Raw genomic sequence first — 22,486 nt, 5'->3', positions numbered from 1 at the left:
ATGTGTATTTTGTTTATATATTTTTAATCAAATCTACGTTATTATATGTATATGTATAAATATTTTGATACAGATTTACATTATTTTATGTATTTTGTATGTACATTTCAATTCAAATTTAGCTTATTTTACATGTATTTTGTTTATACATTTTCATACAAATTTAATAACTTCTGTGTATTTTTGTATATAGTTTTATACAAATTTACGATATTTTATGTGTATTTTGTATATTTATATTTATACAAATACACTTTCTTTTACTAGTATTTTGTTTATTTATTTTAATACGATTTTTATGTGTATTTTGTATTCATTTTTTTATACATATTTACTTCATTTTATGTGTATTTTGTATATATTTTTATAGAAATCAACGTTATTTTATGTGTATTCATATATAAATTTTGAAACAAATTTACATTGTTTTATATGTATTTTGCATATCTATTTCAATACAAGTTTACCTTACAGTATGTGCATTTTTTATATTTATTTTAATACAAATTTTAATATTTTATGTGTATTTTGGTATATATATTTTTATAAAAAATGCGTTATTTTATGGCTATTTTCCTTCTTTATTTTCATACAAATTTACATTATTTTATTAATATTCTGTGTATTTATTTTGATACGATTTTACATTATTCTATTTGTGTTTTGAATATATTTTTTTATACATATTTACATTATTTAATTAGTATTTTGTATATATATTTGATACAAATTTACGTTATTTTAGGTGTATATGTTTATATACTTTCATTCAAACTTCCATTATTTAATGTGTATTTTGTATATGTATTTCAATACAAATTTACCTAATTTTATGTGTATTTTGTATATCTATTTTCATACAAATACACATTCTTTTATTGATATTTTGTTTATTTATTTTGACGACATTTTAAATTATTTAATGTGTATTTTGTATATATATTTTTATACGTATTTACATCATTTCATGTGTATTTTGTATATATATTTCTATAGAAATCTACGTAATATTATGTGTATTCGTATATAGATTTTTAAACAAATCTACACTTTTATGTGTATTTTGCATATTTTTTCAATACAAATTTACCTTATTGTATATGCATTTTGTATATTAATTTTAATACAAATTTAATTATTCTATGTGTATTTTTGTATATGCATTTTTATAAAAATATGCTTTATTTTATGGGTATTTTGCATCTTTATTTTCATACAAATTTACGTTATTTTACTGATATTCTGCTCATTCATTTTGATACGATTTGACATTATTCTATGTGTATTTTGTAAATATTTTTCATACAAATTTACGTTATTTTATGTGTATTTGTTTATATATTTTGACACAAATTTACATTATTTTATGGGTATTTTGTATATATATTTCAAAAGAAATTTACCTAGTTTTATGTGTATTTTGTATATCTATTTTCATACAAACTCAAATTATTTTAATATATTTTTGTATATATTTCAATCCAAATTTTAGTTATGTTATGTGTATTTTGTAAATCTATTTTCATTCAAATATATATTATTTTATTGGTATTTTGTTGATTTATATTGATACGAATTTACATTATTTTATATGTACTTTTTATATATATTTTTATACGCATTTACATTATTTAATATTTATTTTGAATATATAATTTTATACAAATTCATGGTATTTTATGTGTATTTGTATATATATTTTCATATAAATTTACATTATTTTATGTGTATTTTGTACATATATTTCATTACAAATTTACCTTATTTTATGTTTATTTTGTATGTGTATTTTGTACATTTGTATTTATACACGTTCACTCATACAAACTTATATTATTTTATTGGTATTTTGTTTATTTATTTTGATACGAATTACATGATTATATGTGTATTTTGTACACATTTTTTTATACGTATCTACATTATTTAATGTGTATTTTGTTTATATATTTTCATACAAATTTACGTTATTATATGTGTATTTGTATAAATATTTTGATACCAATTTACTTTATTTCATGTATTTTGTATATATTTTTCAATTCAAATTTAGCTTATTTTGTGTGTGTTTTCTATATATTTTCATACAAATTTAATTACTTCTGTGTATTTTTTTATATAGTTTTATATAAATTTACGTTATTTTATGTGTATTTTGTATATATATTTATACAAATACACATTCTTTTATTGGTATTTTGTTTATTTATTTTGATACGAATTTACATTATTTTATGTGTATTTTGTATACATTTTTTATACGTATTTACTTCATTTTATGTGTATTTTGTATATATATTTTTATAGAAATCTACGTTATTTTATGTGTATTCGTATACATATTTTGAAACAAATTTACATTGCTTTATATGTATTTTGCATATGTATTTCAATACAAATTTACCCTATTGTACATATAAAACAATGTAAATTTGTTTCAAAATATATGTACGAATACATAAAATAACGTAGATTTCTATAAATATATATACAAAATACACATAAATAGTAAATACGTATAAAAAATGTAAACAAAATACACATAAAATAATGTAAATTGAAACAAAATAAATAAACAAAATACCAATAAAAGAATGTATTTGTATAAATATAAATGTACAAAATAAATATATATATATATATATATATATATATATATATATATATAAATATATATATATATATATATATATATATATATATATATAAAATATATATATATATATATATATATATATATATATATATATATATATATATATATATATATATATATATATATATATATATATATATATATATATATATATATATAAATATATATATATATATTTATAAAATACATATAGAAAATACACATAATAATTAAATTTGTATTAAAATTAATATACAAAATGCATATACAATAAATTTAAATTTGATTATATTAAATGAAATAAATATACAAAATAAACATAAAAGAAGGTAAATTTGTAATAATATATATAAATACACTTAAAATAATATAAATTTGTATGAAAATATATATACAAATACACATAAAATAACATGAATTTATAAAATTTGTTTCAAAATATATACGAATACACACAATAAAATAACGTAAATTTTATATGAAAATATATATAAAATAATTTAAATACGTGAAAAATATATATACAAAATACACATAAAATAATGTAAATTCGTAAAAATTAAATACACAAAATTCAATAAAAGAATGTATATTTGTATGAAAATATATATACAAAAACAAATAAAATATGTAAATTTGTATAAATATATACAAAATATATACAAAATACACAAAAATAATTTAAATTTGTTTGAAAATAGATATGCAAAATACACATAAAGTTAGGCAAATTTGTATTGAAATACATATACAAAACTCACATAAAGTAATGTAAATTTGTATGAAAATATATAAACAAATACATATAAAATAACGTAAATTTGGATAAAATATATATACAAAATATACATTAAATATTTTAAATATGTTTAAAAATATATTATATTATATATATTTTTATTGATATTTGCGTTATTTAGTTGTATTTTGTATATGTTTTCTCATAGAAATTTACATTATTTTATTGGTATTTTGTCTATTTATTTTGATACGAGTTACATGATTATTTGTGTATTTTGTACATTTTTTTATACGTATTTACATTATTTAATGTGTATTTTGTTTATATATTTTTATACAAATTTACGTTATTATATTTGTATTTGTATAAGTATTTTGATACAAATTTACATTATTTTATGTATTTTGTATATATATTTCAATTCAAATTTAGCTTATTTTATGAGTATTTTGTATATCTATTTATTTTAATACAAAATCAAATATTTTATGTTTTTTCGTATATATATTTTTATAAAAAATGCATTATTTTATGGGTATTTTGCATCTTAATTTTCATACAAATTTACATTATTTTATTAATATTTTCTGTATTTATTTTGATACGATTTTACATTATTTTATTTGTGTTTTGTATATATTTTTTTATACATATTTACATTATTTAATGTGTTTTTTGTATATATATTTGATACAAATTTATGTTATTTTAAGTCTATATGTTTATATATTTTCATTCAAATTTACATTATTTTATGTGTATTTTGTATATGTATTTCAATACAAATTTACCTAATTTTACATGTTTTTTATATATTTATTTTCATACAAGTTTAAATTATTTTTGTGTATTTTTGTATATAGTTTTATACAAATTTAGGTTATTTTATGTGTATTTTGTATATCTATTTTCATACAAATACACATTCTTTTCATGATATTTTGTTTATTTATTTTGACACGAATTAACATTATTTAATGTGTATTTTGTATATATATTTTTATACGTATTTACATTATTTCAAGTGTATTTTGTATATATATTTCTATAGAAATCTGCGTTATTTTATGTGTATTCGTATATATATTTTGAAACAAATTTACATTGTTTTATGTGTATTTTGCATATTTTTTTAATACAAATTTACCTTATTGTATCTGCATTTTGTATATGAATTTTAATACAAATTTGATTAATCTATGTGTATTTTTGTATATGTATTTTTATAAAAATATGCTTTATTTTATGGGTATTTTGCATCTTTATTTTCATACAAATTTACATTATTTTATTGATATTCTGTGTATTTATTTTGATTTGATTTTACATTATTCTATGTGTATTTTGTATATATATTTTATATAAAATGTATTTGTTTTCATTTCATACAAATCTACATTATTTTATGTGTTTTTGTACATGTATTTAAATACAAATTTAACTAGTTATATGTGTATTTTGTATATCTATTTTGTATGTATATTTTCATAGAAATTTACTCTATTTTATGAGTATTCGTATATATATTTTGATACAAATTTACATTATTAATGTGTATTTTGCATATCTATTTCAATACAAATTTACTTTATTGTACGTGCATTTTGTATATTTATTTTAATACAAATTTAATTATTTTATATGTATTTTTGTATATATATTTTTATGCAAATATGCGTTATTATATGGATATTTTGCATCTTTATTTTCATACAAATTTACATTATTTTATTGATATTCTCTTTATTTATTTTGATACGATTTAACATTATTCTATGTGTTTTTTGTATATATTTTTTTATATATATATTTACATTAGTTAATGTTAATTTTGTATATATTTTTTATCCAAATTTACATTATTTTATGTGTATTTGTTTATATATTTTCATACATATTTACACTATTTTATGTGTTTTTTGTATATATATTTTTCTACGTATTTAAATTATTTTATGTGTATTTTGTATATACATTTTCATAAAAAAATTACGTTATTTTATAGGTATTTTGCATCTTAATTTTCATACAAATTTACATTATTTTATTAATATTCTGTGTATATATTTTGATACGATTTGACATTATTCTATTTGTATTTTGTATATATTTTTTTATACATATTTACATTATGTAATGTGTATTTTGATTATATATTTCATACAAATTTACGTTATTATATGTGTATTTGTTTATATGTTTTCTTTCAAATTTACATTATTTTATATGTATTTTGTATATGTATTTCAATACAAATTAACCTAGTTTTATATGTATTTTGTATATTTCTTTTCATACAAATTTAAATTATTTTTGTGTATTTTTGTATATAGTTTTATACAAATTTAGGTTATTTTATGTACACATTTACATTATTTAATGTGTGTTTTGTATATATATTTTTATCCAAAGTTACTTTATTTTACGTTCATTTTTGGACATATATTTTTATGGAAATTAGCGTTATTTTATATGTATTTGTATATGTTTTCTCATAAAAAATTACATTATTTTATTGATATTTTGTTCATTTAGTTTGATACGAATTACATGATTATATGTGTATTTTGTACATATTTTTTATACGTATTTACATTACTTAATGTGTATTTTGTTTATATATTTTTAAACAAATTTACGTTATTATATATATTTTTATAAATATTTTGATACAAATTTACATTATTTTATGTATTTTGTATATACATTTCAATTCAAATTTAGCTTATTTTATCTGTATTTTGTATATCTATTTTCATACGAATTTAATAACTTCTGTGTATTTTTGTATATAGTTTTATACAAATTTACGTTATTTTATGTGCATTTTGTATATTTATATATATACAAATACACATTCTTTTATTGGTATTTTGTTTATTTATTTTGATACGAATTTACATTATTTTATGTGTATTTTGCATATCTATTTCAATACAGATTTACCTTATTGTATGTGTATTTTGTATATTTATTTTAATACAAATACACATTCTTTTATTGATATTTTAATTATTTATTTTGACACATATTTACATTATTTAATGTGTATTTTGTATATATATTTTTATACGTATTTACAACATTTCATGTGTATTTTGAATATATATTTCTATAGAAATCTACGTTATTTTATGTGTATTCGTATATATATTTTGAAACAAATGTACATTATTTTATGTGTATTTTGTATATATATTTCATTATAAATTTGCCTTATTTTAAGTTTATTTTTATATATATTTTCATTCAAATTCAAATCATTTTATGTGTATATATTTATTTGTATTTACGTTATTTTATGTGTATTTTCTATATATATTTTCATTCAAAATTACATTATTTTATCGGTATTTTGTTCATTTATTTCGATACGAATTTAGATTATTTCATGTGTATTTTCTATACATATACATATAGAGTAAATTTCTATGAAAATATATTTTCAAAATACATATAAAATAATGTAAATAAGTATAAAAATATATATCAAATACACCTAAAAAAAATGAAAATTCGTATCAAAATAAATAAATAAAATTCCGATAAAAGAACGTAAATTCGAATTAAAACAGATAAACAAAATACCAATAAAAGAATGTGTATTTGTATAAATATAAATATACAAAATACACATACAAAATAAACATAAAATAAGGTAGATTTGTAATAAAATATATGTACAAAATACACATAAAATAATGTAAATTTATATAAAAATATATATACAAATACACATAAAATACCATGAATTTGTATAAAAATATATATTCAAAATAAATATTAAATAATGGAAAAGCGTATAAAAATATATATATATACAAAGTACATATAAAATAATACAAATTCGTATCAATATAAATAAACAAAACACCAATAAAATAATATATATTTGAATGAAAATAAATTTACAAAATACACATAACATAACTAAAATTTGTATTAAAATTTATACAAAAATACATAGAAATAATTTGAGTTTGTATGAAAATAGATATACAAAATACACATAAAACTAGGTAAATTTCTTTTGAAATGTATATACAAAATACCCATAAAATATTGTAAATTTGTGTCAAAATATATAAACAAATACACATAAAATAACGTAAATTTGTAAGAAAAATATATACAAAATACACTTAGAATAATGTCAATTCCTATCAAAATGAATGAGCAGAATATCAATAAATTAATGTAAATTTGTATGAAAATAAAGATGCAAAATACCCAAAAAATAAAGAATATGTTTATAAAAATACAGATACAAAAATACACATCGAATAATTAAATTTGTATTAAAATTAATATACAAAATGCGTATATAATAAGGTAAATTTGTATTGAAAAAATATGCAACATACACGTTTACTCATACAAATTTATATTATTTTATTGGTATTTTGTTTATTTATTTTGATACGAATTACATGATTATATGTGTATTTTGTACATATTTTTTTATACGTATTTACATTATTTAATGTGTATTTTGTTTATATATTTTCATACAAATCTACGTTATTATATGTGTATTTGTATAAATATTTTGATACAAATCTACTTTATTTCATGTATTTTGTATATATATTTCAATTCAGATTTAGCTTATTTCGTGTGTATTTTGTATATATTTTCATACAAATTTAATTACTTCTGTGTATTTTTGTATATAGTTTTATATAAATTTACGTTATTTTATGTGTATTTTGTATATTTATATTCATACAAATACACATTCTCTTATAGGTATTTTGTTTATTTATTTTGATACGATTTTACATTATTTTATGATATATATTTTATCCAAATTTACATTATATTATGTGTATTTGTTTATATATTTTCATACATATTTACATTATTTTATGTGTTTTTTGTATATATATTTTTCTACGTATTTAAATTATTTTATGTGTATTTTGTATATACATTTTCATAAAAAATTACGTTATTTTATTGTGTGTATAAGTATATATTTTGATACAAATTTTATACAAATTCATTTTGTTTAATGTGTATTTGTATATATATTTTCATACAAATTTATATTATTTTATGTGTATTTTTTCATATATTTCATTACAGATTTACCTTATTTTATGTTTATTTTGTATATTTATTTCATTCAATTTTAAATTATTTTATGTGTATATTTGTATTTGTATTTAGGTTATTTTATGTGTATTTTGTATATATATTTTCATCCAAAATTACATTATTTTATTGGTATTTCTTAATTTAATTCGATACGAATTTAGATTATTTCATAGGTAATTTGTATACATATTTTTATACTCATTTACATTATCTAATGAGTGTTTTGTATATATATTTTTATGCAAATTTATTTAATGTTCATTTTTGTACATATGTTTTTATAGAAATTTGCGTTATTTTATGTATATAGTTTTATATAACTTTACGTTATTTTATGTGCATTTTGTATATTTATATTTATACAAATACACATTCTTTTATTGGTATATTGTTTATTTACATTTTTACGAGTTTACATTATTTTATGTGTATTTTGTTTACATTTTTTTATACGTATTTACTTAATTTTATGTGTATTTTGTATATGTATTTTTATAGAAATCTACGTTATTTTATGTGTATTCGTATATATATTTTGAAACAAATTTACATTATTTTATATGTATTTTGCATATCTATTTCAATACAAATTTACCTTATTGTATGTGCATTTTGTATATTTATTTTAATACAAGTTCAAATATTTTATGTGTATTTTGGTATCAATAATTTTATAAAAAATGCGTTATTTTATAGGTATTTTGCATCTTAATTTTCATTTTATATGTACTTTGTATATATATTTTTATACGCTTTTACATTATTTAATATTTATTTTGAATATATATTTTTATACAGATTCATGGTATTTTATGTGTATTTGTATATATATATTTTCATATAAATTTACATTATTTTATGTGTATTTTGTACATATATTTTATCACAAATCTACCTTATTTTATGTTTATTTTGTATGTGTATTTAGTATATTTATATTTATCCAAATACACATTCTTTTATTAGTATTTTGTTTATTTATTTTAATTCGAATTCACATTATTTTATGTGTATTTTGTATATATATTTTTATAGAAATCTACGTTTTTTTATTTGTATTCGTATATATATTTTGAAACAAATTTACATTGTTTTATATGTATTTTTGCATATCTCTTTCAATACAAATTTACCTTATTGTATGTGCATTTTGTATATTTATTTCAATACAAATTTAAATATATTATGTGTATTTTGGTATATGTATTTTTATAAGAAATGCGCTATTTTATAGAATTTTGCATCTTTATTTTCATACAAATTTACATTATTTTATTAATATTCTGTGTATTTTTTTTATACGATTTTACATTATTCTATTTGTTTTTTGTATATACTTTTTTATACATATTTCCATTATTTAATGTGTATCTTGCATATATATTTTATACAAATTTATTATCTATTATCTATTTTCATACAAATACACATTCTTTTCATGATATTTTGTTTATTTATTTTGACACGAATTTACATTATTTGATATGTATTTTGTATATATATATATATATATATATATATATATATATATCTATATATATATATATATATATATATATATATATATATATATATATATATATATATATATATATATATATATATATATATATATATATATATATATATATATATTTATACGTATTTACATAATTTCATATGTATTTTGTATATATATTTCTATAGAAATCTACTTTATTTTATGTGTATTCATATATATATTTTGAAACAAATTTACATTGTTTTATATGTATTTTTGAATATCTCTTTCAATACAAATTAACCTTACTGTATATGCATTTTGTATATTTATTTCAATACAAATTTAAATATTTTATGTGTATTTTGGTATATATATTTTTTTCAAAAATGCGATAATTTTTGGGAATTTTGCATCTTTATTTTCATATAAATTTACATTATTTTATTGATATTCTGTGTATTTATTTTGATACGATTTTACATTATTCTATTTGTTTTTTTTATATATTTTTTTATACACATTTACATTATTTAATGTATATCTTGCATATATAATTTATACAAATTTACGTTATTTTAAGTGTATTTGTTTATATATTTTCATTCAAATTTACATTATTTGATGTGTATTTTGTATATGTATTTCCATACAAATTTACCTAATTTTATGTGTATTTTGTATATTTCTTTTCAAACAAATTTAAATTATTTTTGTGTATTTTTGTATATAGTTTTATACAAATTTAGGTTATTTTATGTACGCATTTACATTATTTAGTGTGTGTTTTCTATATATATTTTTATGCTAATTTACTTTATTTTATGTGCATTTTTGTACATATATTTTTATAGAAATTTGCGTTATTTGTATATTTTTTCTCATACAAATTTACATTATTTTATTGCTATTTTGTTTATTTATTTTGATACGAATTACATGATTACATGTGTATTTTGTACATATTTTTTATACGTATTTACATTACATAATGTGTATTTTGTTTATATATTTTTAAACAAATCTACGTTATTATATGTATTTGTATAAATATTTTGATACAGATTTACATTATTTTATGTATTTTGTATGTACATTTCAATTCAAATTTAGCTTATTTTAGCTGTATTTTGTATATATATTTTCATACAAATTTAATAACTTCTGTGTATTTTTGTATATAGTTTTATACAAATTTACGATAATTTATGTGTATTTTGTATATTTATATTTATACAAATACACTTTCTTTTACTGGTATTTTGTTTATTTATTTTGATACGATTTTTATGTGTATTTTGTATTTATTTTTTTATACGTATTTACTTCATTTTATTTGTATTTTGTATATATTTTTATAGAAATCAACGTTATTTTATGTGTATTCGTATATATATTTTGAAACAAATTTACATTATTTTATATGTATTTTGCATATCTATTTCAATACAAATTTACTTTACAGTATGTGCATTTTTTATATTTATTTTAATACAAATTTTAATATTTTATGTGTATTTTGGTATATATATTTTTATAAAAAATGCGTTATTTTATGGCTATTTTGCATCTTTATTTTCAAACAAATTTACATTATTTTATTAATATTCTGTGTATTTATTTTGATACGATTTTACATTATTCTATTTGTGTTTTGTATATATTTTTTTATACATACTTACATTATTTAATTAGTATTTTGTATATATATTTGATACAAATTTACGTTATTTTAAGTGTATATGTTTATATATTTTCAATCAAACTTCCATTATTTTATGTGTATTTTGTATATGTATTTCAATACAAATTTACCTAATTTTATGTGTATTTTGTATATTTATTTTCATACAAATTTAAATTATTTTTATACAAACTTAGGTTATTTTATGAGTATTTTGTATATCTATTTTCATACAAATACACATTCTTTTATTGATATTTTGTTTATTTATTTTGACGAGAATTTAAATTATTTAATTTGTATTTTGTATATATATTTTTATACGTATTTACATCATTTCATGTGTATTTTGTATATATATTTCTATAGAAATCTACGTTATATTATGTGTATTCGTATATAGATTTTTAAACAAATTTACACTTTTATGTGTATTTTGCATATTTTTTCAATACAAATCTACCTTATTGTATATGCATTTTGTATATTAATTTTAATACAAATTTAATTATTTTATGTGTATTTTTGTATATGTATTTTTATAAAAATATGCTTTATTTTATGGGTATTTTGCATCTTTATTTTCATACAAATTTACGTTATTTTATTGATATTCTGCTCATTCATTTTGATACGATTTGACATTATTCTATGTGTATTTTGTAAATATTTTTCATACAAATTTACGTTATTTTATGTGTATTTGTTTATATATTTTGACACAAATTTACAATATTTTATGGGTATTTTGTATATATATATTTCAAAAGAAATTTACCTAGTTTTATGTGTATTTTGAATATCTATTTTCATAAAACTCAAATTATTTTTATGTATTTTTGTATATATTTCAATACAAATTTTAGTTATGTTATGTGTATTTTGTAAATCTATTTTCATTCAAATATATATTATTTTATTGGTATTTTGTTGATTTTTATTGATACGAATTTACATTATTTTATATGTACTTTTTATATATATTTTTATACGCATTTACATTATTTAATATTTATTTCGAATATATAATTTTATACAAATTCATGGTATTTTATGTGTATTTGTATATATATTTTCATATAAATTTACATTATTTTATGAGTATTTTGTACATATATTTCATTACAAATTTACCTTATTTTATGTTTATTTTATATGTGTATTTTGTACATTTATATTTATACACGTTTACTCATACAAATTTATATTATTTTATTGGTATTTTGTTTATTTATTTTGATACGAATTACATGATTATATGTGTATTTTGTACACATTTTTTTATACGTATTTACATTATTTAATGTGTATTTTGTTTATATATTTTCATACAAATTTACGTTATTATATGTGTATTTGAATAAATATATTGATACCAATTTACTTCTTTCATGTATTTTGTATATATATTTCAATTCAAATTTAGCTTATTTTGTGTGTGTTTTGTATATATTTTCATACAAATTTAATTACTTCTGTGTATTTTTGTATATAGTTTTATATAAATTTACGTTATTTTATGTGTATTTTATATATTTATATTTATACAAATACACATTCTTTTATTGGTATTTTGTTTATTTATTTTGATACGAATTTACATTATTTTATGTGTATTTTGTATACATTTTTTATACGTATTTACTTCATTTTATGTGTATTTTGAATATATATTTTTATAGAAATCTACGTTATTTTATGTGTATTCGTATACATATTTTGAAACAAATTTACATTGCTTTATATGTATTTTGCATATCTATTTCAATACAAATTTACCTTATTGTACATATAAAACAATGTAAATTTGTTTCAAAATATATGTACGAATACACATAAAATAACGTAGATTTCTATAAAAATATATATACAAAATACACATAAAATTAAGTAAATACGTATAAAAAAATGTAAACAATATACACATAAAATAATGTAAATTCGAAACAAAATAAATAAACAAAAATAATATAAAGAATGTATATTTATACAAATACACATAAAATACCATGAATTTGTATAAAATTATATACTCAAAATAAATATTAAATAATGTAAATGCGTATAAAAATATATATACAAAGTACATATAAAATCATGTAAATTCGTATCAATATAAATCAACAAAATACCAATAAAATAATATATATTTGAATGAAAATAGATTTACAAAATACACATAACCTAACTAAAATTTGTATTGAAATATATACAAAAATACATAAAAATAATTTGAGTTTGAATGAAAATAGATATTCAAAATACACATAAAACTAGGTAAATTTCTTTTGAAATATATATACAAAATACCCATAAAATATTGTAAATTTGTGTCAAAATATATAAACAAATACACATAAAATAACGTAAATTTGTATGAAAAATATATACAAAATACACATAGAATAATGTCAAATCGTATCAAAATGAATGAGCAGAATATCAATAAAATAACGTAAATTTGTATGAAAATAAAGATGCAAAATACCCATAAAATAAAGCATATTTTTTATAAAAATACATATAGAAAATACACATAGAATAATTAAATTTGTATTAAAATTAATATACAAAATGCATATACAATAAATTTAAATTTGATTATATTAAATGAAATAAATATACAAAATAAACATAAAATAAGGTAAATTTGTAATGAAATATATGTAAGAATACACATAAAATAATATAAATTTGTATGAAAATATATATACAAATACACATAAAATAACATGAATTTGTATGAAATTTGTTTCAAAAATAACGTAAATTTTTATGAAAATGTATATATAAAATACACATAAAATAATTTAAATACGTAGAAAAATATATATACAAAATACACGTAAAATAATGTAAATTCGTAAAAAATTAAATACACAAAATTCCAATAAAAGAATGTATATTTGTAGGAAAATATATATACAAAAAACAAATAAAATAACTAAAATTTGTATAAAAATATATACAAAAATACACAAAAATAATTTAAATTTGTTTGAAAATAGATATGCAAAATACACATAAAGTTAGGCAAATTTGTATTGAAATACATATACAAAACTCACATAAAATAATGTAAATTTGTGAAAATATATAACAAATACATATAAAATAACGTAAATTTGGATAAAATATATACAAAATATACATTAAATATTTTAAATATGTATAAAAATATATTATATTATATATATTTTTATTGATATTTGCGTTATTTATGTGTATTTTGTATATGTTTTCTCATAGAAGTTTACATTATTTTATTGGTATGTTGTCTATTTATTTTGATACGAGTTACATGATTATTTGTGTATTTTGTACATTTTTTTATACGTATTTACATTATTTAATGTGTATTTTGTTTATATATTTTTATACAAATTTACGTTATTATATGTGTATTTGTATAGGTATTTTGATACAAATTTACATTATTTTATGTATTTTGTATATATATTTCAATTCAAATTTAGCTTATTTTATGTGTATTTTGTATATCTATTTTTTTAATACAAAATCAAATATTTTATGTTTTTTCGTATTTATATTTTTATAAAAAATGCATTATTTTATGGGTATTTTGCATCTTAATTTTCATACAAATTTACATTATTTTATTAATATTTTCTGTATTTATTTTGATACGATTTTACATTATTTTATTTGTGTTTTGTATATATTTTTTTTATACATATTTACATTATTTAATGTGTTTTTTGTATATATATTTGATACAAATTTACGTTATTTTAAGTCTATATGTTTATATATTTTCATTCAAATTTACATCATTTTATGTGTATTTTGTATATGTATTTCAATACAAATTTACCTAATTTTATATGTTTTTTGTATATTTATTTTCATACAAGTTTAAATTATTTTTGTGTATTTTTGTATATAGTTTTATACAAATTTAGGTTATTTTATGTATATTTTGTATATCTATTTTCATACAAATACACATTCTTTTCATGATATTTTGTTTATTTATTTTGACACGAATTAACATTATTTAATGTGTATTTTGTATATATATTTTTATACGTATTTACATTATTTCAAGAGTATTTTGTATATATATTTCTATAGAAATCTGCGTTATTTTATGTGTATTCGTATATATATTTTGAAACAAATTTACATTGTTTTATGTGTATTTTGCATATTTTTTTAATACAAATTTACCTTATTGTATGTGCTTTTTGTATATTAATTTTAATACAAATTTGATTAATCTATGTGTATTTTTGTATATGTATTTTTATAAAAATATGCTTTATTTTATGGGTATTTTGCATCTTTATTTTCATACAAATTTACATTATTTTATTGATATTCTGTTTATTTATTTTGATATGATTTTACATTATTCTATGTGTATTTTGTATATATATTTTATATAAAATGTATTTGTTTTCATTTCATACAAATCTACATTATTTTATGTGTTTTTTGTACATGTATTTAAATACAAATTTAACTAGTTATATGTGTATTTTGTATATCTATTTTGTATGTATATTTTCATAGAAATTTACTCTATTTTATGAGTATTCGTATATATATTTTGATACAAATTTACATTATTAATGTGTATTTAGCATATCTATTTCAATACAAATTTACTTTATTGTACGTGCATTTTGTATATTTATTTTAATACAAACTTAATTATTTTATATATATTTTTGTATATATATTTTTATGCAAATATGCGTTATTATATGGATATTTTGCATCTTTATTTTCATACAAATTTACATTATTTTATTGATATTCTCTTTATTTATTTTGATACGATTTAACATTATTCTATGTGTTTTTTGTATATATTTTTTTATATATATATTTACATTATTTAATGTTAATTTTGTATATATTTTTTATCCAAATTTACATTATTTTATGTGTATTTGTTTATATATTTTCATACATATTTACACTATTTTATGTGTTTTTTGTATATATATTTTTCGACGTATTTAAATTATTTTATGTGTATTTTGTATATACATTTTCATAAAAAAATTACGTTATTTTATAGGTATTTTGCATCTTAATTTTCATACAAATTTACATTATTTTATTAATATTCTGTGTATATATTTTGATACGATTTGACATTATTCTATTTGTATTTTGTATATATTTTTTTATACATATTTACATTATGTAATGTGTATTTTGATTATATATTTCATACAAATTTACGTTATTATATGTGTATTTGTTTATATGTTTTCTTTCAAATTTACATTATTTTATATGTATTTTGTATATGTATTTCAATACAAATTAACCTAATTTTATGTGTATTTTGTATATTTCTTTTCATACAAATTTAAATTATTTTTGTGTATTTTTGTATATAGTTTTATACAAATTTAGGTTATTTTATGTACACATTTACATTATTTAATGTGTGTTTTGTATATATATTTTTATCCAAAGTTACTTTATTTTACGTTCATTTTTGGACATATATTTTTATGGACATTAGCGTTATTTTATATGTATTTGTATATGTTTTCTCATACAAATTTACATTATTTTATTGATATTTTGTTCATTTAGTTTGATACGAATTACATGATTATATGTGTATTTTGTACATATTTTTTATACGTATTTACATTACTTAATGTGTATTTTGTTTATATATTTTTAAACAAATTTACGTTATTATATATATTTTTATAAATATTTTGATACAAATTTACATTATTTTATGTATTTTGTATATACATTTCAATTCAAATTTAGCTTATTTTATCTGTATTTTGTATATCTATTTTCATACGAATTTAATAACTTCTGTGTATTTTTGTATATAGTTTTATTCAAATTTACGTTATTTTATGTGCATTTTGTATATTTATATATATACAAATACACATTCTTTTATTGGTATTTTGTTTATTTATTTTGATACGAATTTACATTATTTTATGTGTATTTTGTATACATTTTCTTATACGTATTTACTTCATTTTATGTGTATTTTGAATATATATTTTTATACAAATTTACGTTATTTTATGTGTATTCGTATATATATTTTAAAACAAATTTACATTGTTTTATATGTATTTTGCATATCTATTTCAATACAGATTTACCTTATTGTATGTGTATTTTGTATATTTATTTTAATACAAATTTTAATATTTTATTGATATTTTAATTATTTATTTTGATAAAAATGCATTATTTAATGTATTTTGTATATATATTTTCATACAAATTTACATTATTTTATTAATATTTTGAATATATATTTTGATACGATTTTACGTTATTTTATTTGTGTATTCGTATATATTTTTTGAAACAAATGTACATTATTTTATTAGTATTTTGTATATATATTTCATTATAAATTTGCGTTATTTTAAGTTTATATGTTTATATATTTTCATTCAAACTACCATTATTTTATGTGTATTTTGTATATTTATTTCAATAAAAATTTACATAATTTTATTTGTATTTTTTATATATATTTTAATAAAAAAACACAATATTTTATTTATATTTTTTTTATTTATTTTAATTAGAATTTATATTATTTAATTTTTATTTTGTATATATATTTTATACGTATTTACATCATTTCATGTGTATTTTGTATATATATTTCTATAGAAATCTACGTTATTATGTGTATTCGTATATAGATTTTTAAACAAATTTACACTTTTATGTGTGTTTTGCATATTTTTTCAATATAAATTTACCTTATTGTATATGCATTTTGTATATTAATTTTAATACAAATTTAATTATTTTATGTGTATTTTTGTATATGTATTTTTATAAAAATATGCTTTATTTTATGGGTATTTTGCATCTTTATTTTCATACAAATTTACGTTATTTTATTGATATTCTGCTCATTCATTTTGATACGATTTGACATTATTCTATGTGTATTTTGTAAATATTTTTCATACAAATTTACGTTATTTTATGTGTATATGTTTATATATTTTGACACAAATTTACAATATTTTATGGGTATTTTGTATATATATATTTCAAAAGAAATTTACCTAGTTTTATGTGTATTTTGAATATCTATTTTCATAAAACTCAAATTATTTTTATGTATTTTTGTATATATTTCAATACAAATATTAGTTATGTTATGTGTATTTTGTAAATCTATTTTCATTCAAATATATATTATTTTATTGGTATTTTGTTGATTTATATTGATACGAATTTACATTATTTTATATGTACTTTTTATATATATTTTTATACGCATTTACATTATTTAATATTTATTTTGAATATATAATTTTATACAAATTCATGGTATTTTATGTGTATTTGTATATATATTTTCATATAAATTTACATTATTTTATGTGTATTTTGTACATATATTTCATTATAAATTTACCTTATTTTATGTTTATTTTGTATGTGTATTTTGTACATTTATATTTATACACGTTTACTCATACAAATTTATATTATTTTATTGGTATTTTGTTTATTTATTTTGATACGAATTACATGATTATATGTGTATTTTGTACACATTTTTTTATACGTATTTACATTATTTAATGTGTATTTTGTTGATATATTTTCATACAAATTTACGTTATTATATGTGTATTTGAATAAATATATTGATACCAATTTACTTCTTTCATGTATTTTGTATATATATTTCAATTCAAATTTACTTTATTGTACGTGCATTTTGTATATTTATTTTAATACAAATTTAATTATTTTATATATATTTTTGTATATATATTTTTATGCAAATATGCGTTATTATATGGATATTTTGCATCTTTATTTTCATACAAATTTACATTATTTTATTGATATTCTCTTTATTTATTTTGATACGATTTAACATTATTCTATGTGTTTTTTGTATATTTTTTTATATATATATTTACATTATTTAATGTTAATTTTGTATATATTTTTTATCCAAATTTACATTATTTTATGTGTATTTGTTTATATATTTTCATACATATTTACACTATTTTATGTGTTTTTTGTATATATATTTTTCTACGTATTTAAATTATTTTATGTGTATTTTGTATATACATTTTCATAAAAAAATTACGTTATTTTATTGTGTGTATAAGTATATATTTTGATACAAATTTTATACAAATTCATGTTATTTAATGTGTATTGTATATATATTTTCATACAAACTTATATTATTTTATGTGTATTTTTTCATATATTTCATTACAAATTTACCTTATTTTATGTTTATTTTGTATATTTATTTCATTCAATTTTACATTATTTTATGTGTATATTTGTATTTGTATTTAGGTTATTTTATGTGTATTTTGTATATATATTTTCATCCAAAATTACATTATTTTATTGTTATTTCTTAATTTAATTCGATACGAATTTAGATTATTTCATAGGTATTTTGTATACATATTTTTATACTCATTTACATTATCTGATGTGTGTTTTGTATATATATTTTTATGCAAATTTATCTAATGTTCATTTTTGTACATATATTTTTATAGAAATTTGCGTTATTTTAAGTATATAGTTTTATATAAATTTACGTTATTGTATGTGCATTTTGTATATTTATATTTATACATTTACACATTCTTTTATTGGTATATTGTTTATTTACATTTATACGAATTTACATTATTTTATGTGTATTTTGTATACATTTTTTTATACGTATTTACTTAATTTTATGTGTATTTTGTATATGTATTTTTATAGAAATCTATACAAATTTTAGTTATGTTATGTGTATTTTGTAAATCTATTTTCATTCAAATATATATTATTTTATTGGTATTTTGTTGATTTATATTGATACGAATTTACATTATTTTATATGTACTTTGTATATATATTTTTATATGCATTTACATTATTTAATATTTATTTTGAATATATAATTTTATACAAATTCATGGTATTTTATGTGTATTTGTATAAATATGATCATATAAATTTACATTATTTTATGTGTATTTTGTACATATATTTCCTTACAAATTTACCTTATTTTATGTTTATTTTGTATGTGTATTTTGTACATTTATATTTATACAAATACACATTCTTTTATTGGTATTTTGTTTATTTATTTTGTTTCGAATTTACATTATTTTATGTGTATTTTGTTTACATTTTTTTATACGTATTTACTTATTTTTATGTGTATTTTGTATATATATTTTTATAGAAATCTACGTTATTTTATGTGTATTCGTATATATATTTTGAAACAAATTTACATTGTTTTATATGTATTTTTGCATATCTCTTTCAATAGAAGTTTACCTTGTATGTGCATTTTGTATATTTATTTCAATACAAATTTAAATATTTTATTTGTATACATGTACAAAATACATAAAATAATGTAGATTTATATGAAATGAAAACAAATACATTTTATATAAAATATATATACAAAATACACATAGAATAATGTAAAATCATATTAAAATAAATACACAGAATATCAATAAAATAATGTAAATTTGTATGAAAATAAAGATGCAAAATACCCATAAAATAAAGCATATTTTTATAAAAATACATATACAAAAATACACATAGATTAATCAAATTTGTATTAAAATTAATATACAAAATGCGCATACAAAAAGGTAAATTTGTATTAAAAAAATATGCAAAATACACATAAAACAATGTAAATTTGTTTTAAAATATATATACGAATAAACATAAAATAAGGCAGATTTCTATAGTAATATATATACAAAATACACTTGAAATAATGTAAATACGTATAAAAATATAAATACAAAATACACATTAAATAATGTTAATTCGTGTCAAAATAAATAAACAAAATATCATGAAAAGAATGTGTATTTGTATGAAAATAGATATACAAAATACACATAAAATAACCTAACTTTGTATAAAACTATTAACAAAAATACACAAAAATAATTTAAACTTGTATGAAAATAAATATACAAAAAATATATAAAATTAGGTAAATTTGTATTGAAATACATATACAAAATACACATAAAAAAATGTAAATTTGAATGAAAATATATAAACATATAGACTTAAAATAACGTAAATTTGTATCAAATATATATACAAAAAACACATTAAATAATGTAAATATGTATAAAAAAATATATACAAAACACAAATAAAATAATGTAAGATCGTATCAAAATAAATACAGAAAATATTAATAAAATAATGTAAATTTGTATGAAAATTAAGATGCAAAATACACATAAAATAACGCATTTTTTATAAAAATATATATACAAAAAAACATAAAATATTTGATTTTGTATTAAAATAAATAGATATACAAATACACATAAAATAAGCTAAATTAAATTAAAAATATATACAAAATACACATAGAATAATGTAAAATCGTATCAAAATAAATACACAGAATATCAATAAAATAATGTAATTTTGTATGAAAATAAAGATGCAAAATACCCATAAAATAAAGCATATTTTTTTAAAAATACATATACAAAAATACACAAAGAATAATTAAATTTGTGTTAAAATTAATATACAAAATGCACGTACAATAAGGTAAATTTGTATTGAAAAAATATACAAAATGCACATTAAAGCGTAAATTTGTTTAAAGATCTATATACGAATACACATAAAATAACGTAGATTTCTATAGAAATATATATACAAAATACACATGAAATGATGTAAATACGTATAAAAATATATATATACAAAATACACATTAAATAATTTAAATTCTCGTCAAAATAAATAAACAAAATATCAATGAAATAATGTGTATTTGTATGAAAATAGATATAC

Source organism: Eriocheir sinensis, unplaced genomic scaffold, assembly GCF_024679095.1.
Source record: "Eriocheir sinensis breed Jianghai 21 unplaced genomic scaffold, ASM2467909v1 Scaffold69, whole genome shotgun sequence".
NCBI lineage: Eukaryota > Metazoa > Arthropoda > Malacostraca > Decapoda > Varunidae > Eriocheir > Eriocheir sinensis.
The sequence above is the reverse complement of the archived record's forward strand: the minus strand, read 5'-3'. Positions refer to the sequence as shown.